The following is an 11,801-nucleotide window of genomic DNA, read 5'->3' as shown; positions in this document are numbered from 1 at the left end:
AGGGAGATGCCTGTAAAATGTGCGAGGCAACTGGGCTGAACTCTAGCATTGAGTGTGCAGGGCTCCCTCGACCTCTCCCTGCTTACCCTCGCGGCTTCTGCCAGGCGGGCGCCTGATCTGATCACCGCCGTGGAGGCCCCTGAAATGTGGAGGCCCCAGGCGCGCGCCTCCTGCGCCTGTGCGGAAATCCGCCGCTGATTATAACTCTCATATTTCTGGATTGATTTCATTATTATTGGCCATGGTTCTTTTGAAATTGATTTAACTTTTGTATTTGTTGAATTGTCCTACACAAGTTGGCCATGGTGAGTTGTCCATTCAGTCTAGAGGCACTGCTTTGTAGATAATTGGATGTGAGACCCTAGATTGTGAAACTGAACTTTAGAAACATGTGGGACTCTGCTGCTATACCAGTCTTCCTGCCTAGTCAAGCTGTTTTATGTTGCAGGGTAGCAATGGAATCTCCCACCCTCATATGACTGCAAAATTTCAACCCACTTTTCCTGGACATGGAGTCTGAAGCAGCTTGGGAATTTATGGCCACCATGACAACCATCAGCCTGACCCAAATAATCATTTTGTGCAAATAGCGATCACACATGAGATTTTGTGTTTGTCTCAGAGGATTGTATGATCTGTATATTTAAGATATTAACATCAGTCTCTTGTTATGGTCTGATTACTCTTTAATTTATTTTGAGCTTTCCAGCGCTGGTCTGCACTGCAGTGCAATAGGACCTCTTTAACTGGTCCTCCCCCAAGCCTGATGGACACAACTGGGTTTCAGAGTCAGCTTGGAAAATTCCTTAGGTTCTGATACACATTTTGATTGAGGCCTTCAGTCACCATTTGGAATGAAAAAGTGGCAATGCCTTTTAAATTAGATTGTCTGGAAGATGAAATAACAAAAAGGATACCTGAAGAAGAAAGGTGCTTGTAACTTTGATGCAGCTTTTTCCTGGAGGACAATAGCATAACTTTGCTATGCCAATCAATATTCAAGAAATATATGAGAAAAAGATTACTGAGCAGGCACCTTTCCAAGAGATCCAGTATCAAATAACTGATGAAACCCACAGATGTTTTGATTAAATCTGCAGCACCCATCATATTTCGTGTCCCAAGCTATATTTCAGATGATAGTACAGATAAAAGTTTTTGAAAGTCAGGAGTAATAAAATAAATATGGCCCAATAGGGGGATGGACCTATAGGTTTTGTACTATTTCTGTGCCCAAAGGTGAATTAAAAGCTAAACAGCCTAGGCATCAAAACAAGCCAAACCAGGTCAAACCTCTTTTTTCCTGTCATATATTACACAGATAATGTACACAGTTCAAAGAAAGTGTCTGCCTCTTCAATTTTATTATTTCTAAATGTATTCCACATTACTTGTTCTTCGATAAGTGCTCACGACAAACTCAGAATTCTCTTTCCTTCCTTCCTCCCTCCCTCCCTCCCTCCCTCCCTCCTTCCTTCCTTCCTTCCTTCCTTCCTTCCTTCCTTCCCTCCCTCCCTCCCTCCTCTCATTTTCCTGAAAACGTCATAAAATGTTTGAATGTGTTTTTTGTCTCAAAGCATCACATTTTATTGCCTTCAGCCATCAGAAAAGTCCTGTATGACTTCACATTAGCTCTTACCCACAATGCAAGTAAGACTGGGCAAAAAAAAAATCTGCTGTGTCCCCATAATCATCTCTTCCACAGCTGATAAGGCTTACCTCATATTCAACTCTGTTGGGGTTAAAGACTTCTTCATCATTTTGACACATTTCAATGGCAGCATCAAGCTAGGTGAAATCTGCTAGGCCAGTGGTTCTCAACCTTTTTAATGCCGCGACCCCAACCGGTTGGAAGTCGAGGACTAAACCGGTCGTACGTCGAGGACTAAACCGGTCGGAAGTCGAGGACTACCCAACCGGTCATAAGTCAAGGACTTTCCCTGCCCGGGAGCGCCGTGCATATGTGGTTCCGCCCCCTGCACCGGCCGAGGCGTAGCTGGCAAGCGGCAGAGACGGAGCAGGCCGACCACCAGCTGGCCCAGCCCAAGGGAGGTAAGGCACCCGCCGGAAAAGGGGGGAAAAATGGCGGACAAAAAAAATGGCGGACAGCCTTGCTTGGCGACCCCCATGAAATGGTCGATCGACCCCAAATGGGGTCCCGACCCACAGGTTGAGAACCACTGTGCTAGGCTTTGCCACCTTTGAGAGATATCAGATGACATTCTTTAAAACCTGGAAACATTGCTAAATATAGGATGCACTAATTCTGTACTACAAATTTATTTTATAATTTTTATAATAGTATATTGTAAGTTTACTTAAGGTCTTCTTCAGGCTTTTCAGAGTTTCAGAGGCAGCAAGAGCACTATTGCATAAAGCAATGTACATGCCAAGGGTTTTAACTGTATTTTCATCTAGTCTTTCTAGGAAATTGTATTCTAAAAAAAAAGCTGAAATATTTTAAACGTATCATTACTTAATAGTTGATTAAGCATAATGAATTCCATTATGAGCAGATATCCCCACTCCACAAAATATTATCAGCCATCTTAAAATAAGAATTGGCCCATGTTCGTATTTTTCTTTAAAGGAAAAATCAAGTTTAAACATTCTACTCAAGAAGACATAAATATGCCTTCATTGCTGAAAATACAACCAAATTCTGATTACAGTTAGAACCAAGAACTGGCCAAGATGGCAAGGTGCTAAATAATATCCCTCAAACTGGATTCCCTGTGAGGTTGACAATTAATTCCCAATGGTATTATTTAAAATGAGAAAAATTAAAAGTATTACCGTAAAAATGACATAACTTTAATAAGGAGATACTGAATAATTTTAACTGCTACCTTAATTTGTTTAAAATATTTATGTGAAAGCTATGTATGTATTGCTTTCAAAATATCAATGTTGTTGCAAAATTCATTATTACATTACTTCTTTCCCCGCATTTAAGGATATTTTCATCCCTCAAAAAACATTCTCTTCTGGGTGATATTATTTGCAGTGTTCTTAACCATTAAATTGGATCTATGATTTTTTTTACCTCATTGCAAAGTTTACAAAAGAGAATTCAATAATTTTCCAGGTTCTTCTCCTTTTCCTAATACATACGTTTCATTTTTAAAAACCCACGTCTAAAGCATGGAAGGTTGTTCCAAAAGGCAGGACTCCCAAGTCTAGGAGGAACCCCCAAGTTGTTTGCCAGCTCTCTCCAGGGAACTATTACCTCATTGAAGGTAAAATACAACACATCGCCAGATCTTTGGCGAAACTCCAAAGCTACTCTGTCTTGCTACGGTGGATTCAGAGCTGGCTGAATGGCACTGCCTGCCCAACCAGGGGACGAAATACAATACAGGGTTATCATCAAGATATAGGTGATAATGCACCCTGTGCCAATAAATGACCTTACCTAGTGATTTCTTCTATAAATTAAAGAGTGGCAAGAGGCAATAGACTTTCCATCTCAACATTGCTGAGGTGTAGAGGAAGGAGTAAAATCACTGCAAAACACTGCCCCACATTCTCAACCTCCAAAACAAGTCCAGAAAGGAATTATGGTTCATGGTACTGAATGCTGCCAAGAGGTCCAGGAGGTCCAAATGTTTTGCCCCACCCCCATCCCAAGCCATCCAGAGCCTATCCCCATATGATCACACTTTCTCAGTACTGGAACCTGGCCTGAACCCTGACTGGAAAGAGTCCAGAGAATCTGCTTCTTCTTGGGACCTTCTGAAGAATAACTTCTCCAGAAACAGATTGAAAACTGGAAAAAAGGTATCAAACACTGTCTGATCCAAGGATAGTCTCTTGAGATGTACAGTTATATTTTTCAAGGCAAGTGGCATTATCCTCTTCCACAATGAGCATTAATCATCACTTGGAGCCAATCAAATGTTAACTCCCAGGAGTCTAACCAGGAGGGACATCAGTCCAGAACATAGGTGGCTAACTCACACCAGTGATCCTCAGGAGTGACTAATTTAAACTCTTTCCAGATCTCAGACATTCTCAGGCACTTCCAAAGAACTTGCCCAGCTTGAATCTAATTCCAAGTGAAGTCAAGCGACTTCATCTGATAGATGCCAAGAATATTCCACACAGCAGTTCTTCAAAGTGACTCTCTTACCCAGGAGGGACCTGGTTAATTGAAACAGTGCTGCTGGCCAGTTGTCTGCAGATACAGTAAGAATGAAGATGTAAGCTTGCTTTGCTGCTCTTAACGTAGAGTAAGTACTAATAAAGATCTACTGATGCCCAAATTACGTCGTCCTTCACATATACTCAGTGGTGCTCCAGGCATCTCTTGCTTCATCTCTTGAAGCTGCTAGGTAAACTAAGAAGCTCTATAAGATTCACAACCACAGAATTCCATAGAGGCACAATCTGGTTCAAGGGCCCTATTGCATGCTCATTCCGAGCTGCAACCATGGCCTCAGGCATGTTGAATGTACTAGAGCAGGGGTGTCAAACTGGCAGGCCACGCTCATCCCGGCTCCGGCTCCACAAGGCAAAAAAGTCAAACGTCACCATATGTCACCTGATGCAATTGAGTTTGACACCCGTGTGGTAGAGCTTGAAGAAAAAGACAAGTTCTCTCTTGAAACTGGACTAGGTCTATCAGTCACGTGGAGTGGGCCAATTATATAGGTCACACCTCCCTGCAATGGGGGGGGGGCATAGAGAATGCCAGGATCAAAAGGCCAGGATCTGTCCATGTTAAAAGGATTAATATTAATATAACCCAATCCCAGATCATCATACCACAGCCCCAAGACCAGAACCAAATCTAATGTGTGATCTGTGAATTGGATCCTTAACAAGTTGGACCATTCCATGGTTATCACAATGGCCATGAACACCTAATCTTCTAAGCTCACCACATATTCTTGGGAGTCAATGGCCACTTCCCATCCCTCACCTGGAATTGTGGCTAGTGTTGTACCTGAAACCCAGGAAACACCATCTCGAAGGGGGGGAAACACTCCCTCCATGTCTACCAAGTTTCAGTGATGCAAATCAGATCAGTCCTCTCATTCATGATTATGTTGTGAATGAAATAAATTTTATACTTGTCAGTCTAGTATTAAGAAACAGCAACCAGAGTCTGAAGCTACGAGGAGCCAGAGACCAGGTGCTGGATCTGGAACTTAGCACAAGAGGCTGGAACACAGTATTGGTCCTACACACAGAGGCTGCCTTCCCTGTAGGTGGTCTTCCCTCTCACATCTAATTTCCTCCCACCCCCAACCAAGATAATCCATCGAGACACAGATAAGCTCGAACCAGGTTACGAGGGCTTCGATTAAGCATTTGGCAGTCACCCCATCCCATATCAACCAACAAACCAACAAGCCACACTTCACTCCCACTATTTTCCTATACTTCTGCCTCCTCATTAGCCTGATCTCATCCATGCTATACGGAAAACTTCATAATGAGCAGGCGTAGTTAGTAGAATTTCGCTACACCCTTTCCTGTATATCACTTGAAAGCAGTAGTCAACCCACTCACTATAGAAAATATGCATTTATAGAACATCTATATAATAATCTTTGCTCGTCATCCTAAGTGTAAGTCTGAAAAGGGATGCTTAGTAGAATTATGAGACAAATAGTGGATATAAAAAAAAGGTAAAATATCATTGAAAAATGAGAATGAGAGCAATATATTATATACTGTGTATGTAGAGAAAAAAAAACAATTGCAAGGAATCTAGTAAAAGATAACATTACTTGGTTAAGTTTTAAAAAGGCAGACAAAAAGAGCCGGGATTTTTCGTGTAATAAACATACATCTTGTAGTTGGGGGAAGAGGGCTAAACAAGGAGCCTTCAGCAGAGTAAGGATTATTAAAAATAAGCATGATGAAATTTGGGATGAAATTGAAATGAAGCAGTGCTGAAAGTATTTTTGAAGTTTGACAATCATTTGAATGACAATCATTTGAAGAATAAAACAAAGTAATAATGAAAAGGAAATCATGAACACCACGGGAATTTTTAAAAATGAAGATTGCGGGCACAGTTGATTTAACTGGACATATATTAAGATATGGACATGGCTTGCTTGTGAAGTAATTATGTAATTTGTTTATATGTGACGTTTGCAACTGCACCTGACAATTAGAACGAACACAAAAATCATAGGAAAGTTTGATGAATGCTCCTGGGAATGTGTCTCTGAAAGGGTACAAATAAGTGACAGTAAGAAAAAAATTGGGAAGTTCAATGATGGGAAAGAATTTATAGATCAGGTTTTACTTTTCAACAGGTCATTGAAAAAATAAGTATGAATGTTTGATAGAAAATGTACTATGTATTTGTTGAATTAGAAAAAGTGTAAGATAAAATTAAATTTATGCAAATATGAAGGTTGGTTGCTGTGAAAAAAAGTATATGATGGAAATTGAATATGAGAACATTTTAAATAGATAATGGAATTTAAGCATTAGAATAATCAAAACGGTTAGCAAACACTTCAATAAGCTATATGATATCTAGCAGTTTAGCAGTTTGATGTATTTGTAGAATACTTGTGTGGATATTACATGCCTGTTGGTTGGGGATGTAGATGCATATATCATTCTATATGCAGACGTTGCTAAGATCTAAGATGTTGACTAAGAATTCAAATCATCTGCGGCAAATATTAGATTTTGTAGGAGTTGCACATGGAACGAACACTTGCAAGTTATACACTTGTGAATTTATGTACCTTGGTAGACTATTTTCAAAAATGGGGAAACAAGATGGAGAAACCTTTAAGATGTGCAAATGCTGATTAATCCTGAATTAATGTGGTTTTATTACAGTAGCGAGGGACCAGTAAAAGTATACGGAGATGGTTTGTCATCTTACGTTTTCATTTCTTTGGGTTACTATGTGTTAGTCCTTTGCGTAACATTGCTTGCCCCGAAAAGCAACAGCACGATCAGTTATGTATATAAATATGGCTTCTGTGAAGGATGCATTTTCTGAGACCTGTATGAACTCCAATAGGCCACACGGCACAATACTCATTTTTAAAAGTTGGAGCGACGAATGACAACCCTAACCAATGGGAGAAGGCGGCTTTAGCATGAAGGGCTTTAGCATGCCCAGCTTGCTTTTAGGAATTCGCGGCTCGAGAGTGAGAGGAATCAGGGACGCGCCAGCCTCCACCGGGATCGAATAGGCCTCTGGGATCGCGCCGAGGTACCCGCGCCCGAAACTTCTCCCCAGTGAGGCCTCGAGAGCCCAGAAGAGGTCCCCCTCGGCTTGGGAGCGCCGCCATCTCTTGCGACTCCGGAGCAAAGGAGGGGCGGAGGGTTGCTACGTGAGTCTTTTGTCGATGAAGCGCCGTTTCAGCGCCACTATCACAACTCCCGTCCGCTTGGCATCTGTTACCAGCCTGAGGCGTCCCTCCCGCGCCCAGAGTTAGGCGGGAAGGGCCTGGCGACGGGCGACTGCGCCGGGAGGCTCTGGCAGCAGCCTCTCTACACCTGCTGCTGCTGCTGCTGTAAGGCAGGGACCGCTCGCCGCTTGCTCCTGCCTTGCCCTGTCTGGCCTGGCGGAGGCGCGCGGCTATGGGAACCCGCGCGCCGTGACAGGAGAGCGGGCAGGCGCCGGACCCTCGACGGGGATGTGCAAGCCGAGCCGGCCCACCAATGGCTCTCGGGGACGATGCGGTGGCGCTGGCGGTAGGCGCTGCCCCGAAGTGTGAGCCTCCTGAATGCCTGCAGGGAGTCCTTGCAGCAGGCATCTCGAGGGCTTGGGCGGCCAGCGCTGGCTGTAGTCTCCCGATGCTCTCGCCGCTGCCGCCACCCCCGCCATGCCCTGAGCGGAGAAGCACCGAGCCCGCCCCGGCCGCCAGAGGATCCCTCTTTAAGGCTGTCATGCTCCTTGGCGTGCTTTTAGTCCTTTGCCAGCGGGTCCAGGCGGAGCGAGGTAAGAAACGCGCCTGCAGAGCCGAGTGGGTAAATCGCCGAGCGGGAGGCGGGAAGCAAGTCTTCGGTGATGGATAGCTTAGTGGTGATGGTCGTTTGGCTACAAGCCGCCAGATGCAGTTATTGTCCGAGCACTTCCTCCTCTCGGAATATGCTGCCATTGTCTACTGAGTAACGGGGTTTGCATGAAGCTTTGCACTGGGTTGTAAGGATGATCGCATATCTGCTATCAGATACTCCCTTTTTAGCACGGAAGGAGTCCTTTCCATGTAGCGCATAGGGGCCATGTTCTTCCATTTCCCGTCTTCTCCCTGTTACCTTCACAGAAGTTAACCCCTATCTACATAATAGCTGCACTTTATTGCAAGATCCAAACCCTTATTTGTATGGTCACGGAGTACGTGCTTGGTTTTCGGAATGCTCCGGAAGGCTGATAATATTTTAAAATGACATAGATTGGTGACCCTCTCTCTTTTTATGCATAACCTGACGTTACTTTTCATTAGGCGTTGGGGATTGTGTTTTGTAAAGTTACCGGCGGTGTGTAGGGAGTGCCCTGCGATCTCTCCTCCTAGTTCTCTTCCTTATCTGTTTTATTTTGCAGAGAAAAAGGCTGAAAGAGAAGATTGTAATTGTTACTTGAATTTGTTTCTGTGATTTGTTTTGTCAAAAGGGAGAAACATCCCTCTGTGTCTGTTATTTCCTGTGCAGGTTTGTGTTTCTAAAGTAGTAACTACCCAGAGATTGAAATCAGATGAATCACATATAATCACAGATTTTTATCATCGAAAAGGTAGCATAAGTATGCTTGGGTGATACAATTACCATGAAATATTTCTGCAAAATAGTCATCTACTATAGTTGTGGTATAATGCAGCTCCCAAACTGGAATCTGTAACAGTAGAATAAGGGCTTAAAAATATTTGATTGTATAAAAAAATCTGTAAATTTTAGTCCAGTTTAGGTAAAAAGACACCAAATTTTGGAAAAGTGTTAAACTTCTGTTCAGTTTCAAGAGCACCTAATCACGCTTAAGAGGGACTGCTGTTGAAAAGAACTACTAAAAAGTATTGGAACTAGTTTCATAGGGATTAAATTTTTATTCAAATCACTGTTATTAGTAATAATAGTTTCTTACTGATTGCTTCATGTTTTGCAAACTGTTCACTTTTCCACCTCTGTATTTCTAACAGAGGTTGTAAGGAATTATAGAGAGTTAGAAATTGTTGATAAAGTTTGTGACTTTGTTTTATTTTCTTTTGTGGTTTTATTAATTGAAAATCCTTATTTCAAACAGACCATTGATATCTTTTGGATATGGTAGATGTTTTTGTACACTGACCATCTGCTTCAAGTTCATTGGACCATTTTGTGGCATGGCTTCCTTTGATTGTTTTGCTCATTGCCTCTCCAATGTAATGACATGGATTCTCATTCAAATTAAGTCAAAGAAAACTAACTCTACTTAAATCAGACAAAAATCACTGGGACAAGTCATTGTACATAGTAGTTCCATTTTAATTTCTTGTTCTTATTCTCTTAGACTACATGACTTTTGATTAACTTTTATTTTTCTTAGGCTGCTATTTAATTAGCACACTGCTATTTATAACAATTAATTTTTAAAGAAAATCCCTAATGAAGTTCAAAAATGGTATTATATGTTACCTTCAATATCATGGACCTAAATATTGGGTAGAAGATTATCTCCAATTTATGTGCTCATTTTCAGATCCAGTAAAGAAATCTTCTTATGAAAATTGCTTTGGTTCATAAATAGTTATATTTATATAAACCTGTTTATATAATATATGTAAAGTAGACTTGCATTAGTTTGCATCAATATTTCTTTGTGTGCAATAACCAGTAATCTCCAGAAGAGCTCCAGACCTAACTGTTACCTGGCTGGTATGTAATTAGTTTTAATAATATAATAGAATTGTGCAGATTGTTTACTGGGTCAGAGATAAGATAAAGTATGTTAGAGTTTGCATGAAAAAGTAGATGTGAATTCCAGCTATCTTTTTCTGCATAAGTTACATGTGTGATACCTCTGAGAATTTATGTTTAGATCTAGTAGCATCATATGTGTATTACTATACATATGGTGACTGTGAGTTCCCATTCTGTTCTCTCCCTCTCTGTGTAATATATATATTATTTTCCATAATATTCACTTTGTACTTACACATGATTTCATATGAGAGAAATAGAAATTAAAACTTGTTTAAGTATAAGTAATAGCACATGTTTAAAAAAGGTTACATATATCTTAGAAAATTTCAAAAGATGAATGAAATACATGTGTGATATATTGCATAAAATTTTATATCTTTATATTAATGAAATGTCTTTACCTGGAAATACAGGTTAGTATTGTCTGGCTATTTGGCCTATTCTCATTATTTAAACTAGAAAACTAGTTTTATCAGATATTATTTCAATACAAGACATAAAATCATTCTGCATTTTCTTAGCCTTTTAAAATTTTATTTTCTTGTTGTTCAGTCACTAAGTCATGTACACCTCTTTGTGCCCCCTAGGCCATAGCACGCCAGGCCCCTCTTTCCTCCACTGTCTCGCAGAGTTGCCCAAATTCATGTTCATTGTGTTGATGACACTATCTAATCAGCTCAACCTCTGCCATCCCCTTCTCCTTTTGCCTTCAGTCTTTCCCAACCTCAGGGTCTTTTCCAATGAGTCCTCTCTTCTCATTTGGTGGCCAAAGGATTTGAGCTTGAGCTTCAGTATCTGTCTTGCCAAAGGATAGTCAGGATTGATCTTTAATTTTAACTGTTCCTTATACTTTTTGACTATGTTCTTTTCAACTATTATTTTCCCTGTATATACATTATACAATCAAATAAAACAATAATTTATTATATTATATAATTTTATAATAAAATAAAATTTTGTACCTCCTTTTAATAGTTTTCTTTTGTGTGTGTGCCTTATTTTTCTCAACCATAATTATTTTCATTTCATCTCTTCAACAAATATTATTGGTTTATGTGTATTATATATCCAGTGTATCATATTTTTCTCTCATTCTCATTTTTGCAGCAGCCATGCTCCTTTTATATATCTGTCTATATCTGTCTGTCTGTCTGTCTGTCTGTCTGTCTGTCTGTCTGTCTGTCTCTCTCTCTCTCTCTCTCTCCCTCCATCCATCTACCCACCCACCCACCCACCATGAAGGGCCTTAAATGTGATTACCAGCTATTTCTCCTCTTGTATGCAGCCTCTTTACTTTATAATACTACTAAGGATAGTTTTTTAATGCTTTCCATTAGTGTAACTTCACATAAATTGTGGTATTCTGAACAAAATTCTTACTCTGTTCTAAATGGATTTTACATCTTCCTATACAAGTAGTCCTTACTTAACAATGGTGATTGGGGATGGCAACTCTGTCACTAAGCAATACAGTCATAAGGTGCAACATCACATGACTTATTACTTTATTAATTGATCACAGCAGTTGCAGCAGTCCTAGTTGTCGTTGTTAGGCGACTCCTATGTGGTTACAGGAGTCATGTGAAGCAGTCTCGCAGTCATGTGATTGTTGAACTTTCTACAGGCTGCTCCTTTGATTTTACTTGTTGCAGTGAAGGTCACAGAATGGGGAAGATGTGACCGTGGAATGCTGCAATGTCATAATTGCGAGCTGATTGCCAAGCACAAACTCCAAGATGGCCACAACTATAAGAATCTGTTATAAGTTCCCCTCATTCATTGTTGTAAGTTTGAATGGTTGCTGAACGAATGGTAATTCAATGAGGACTTCCTATATTCAAACTCTGTTCATTTTGTTTGGAGAGTAATCTGTTTTATAGTTTATCATATGGGAATCCTTTCTTTTCCTGCAGTTG

The sequence above is a fragment of the Protobothrops mucrosquamatus genome, unplaced genomic scaffold (assembly GCF_001527695.2).
Source record: "Protobothrops mucrosquamatus isolate PMUCROS unplaced genomic scaffold, P.Mucros_1.0 scaffold_19, whole genome shotgun sequence".
NCBI classification, from domain to species: domain Eukaryota; kingdom Metazoa; phylum Chordata; class Lepidosauria; order Squamata; family Viperidae; genus Protobothrops; species Protobothrops mucrosquamatus.
Note: the sequence above shows the minus strand (reverse complement) of the source record.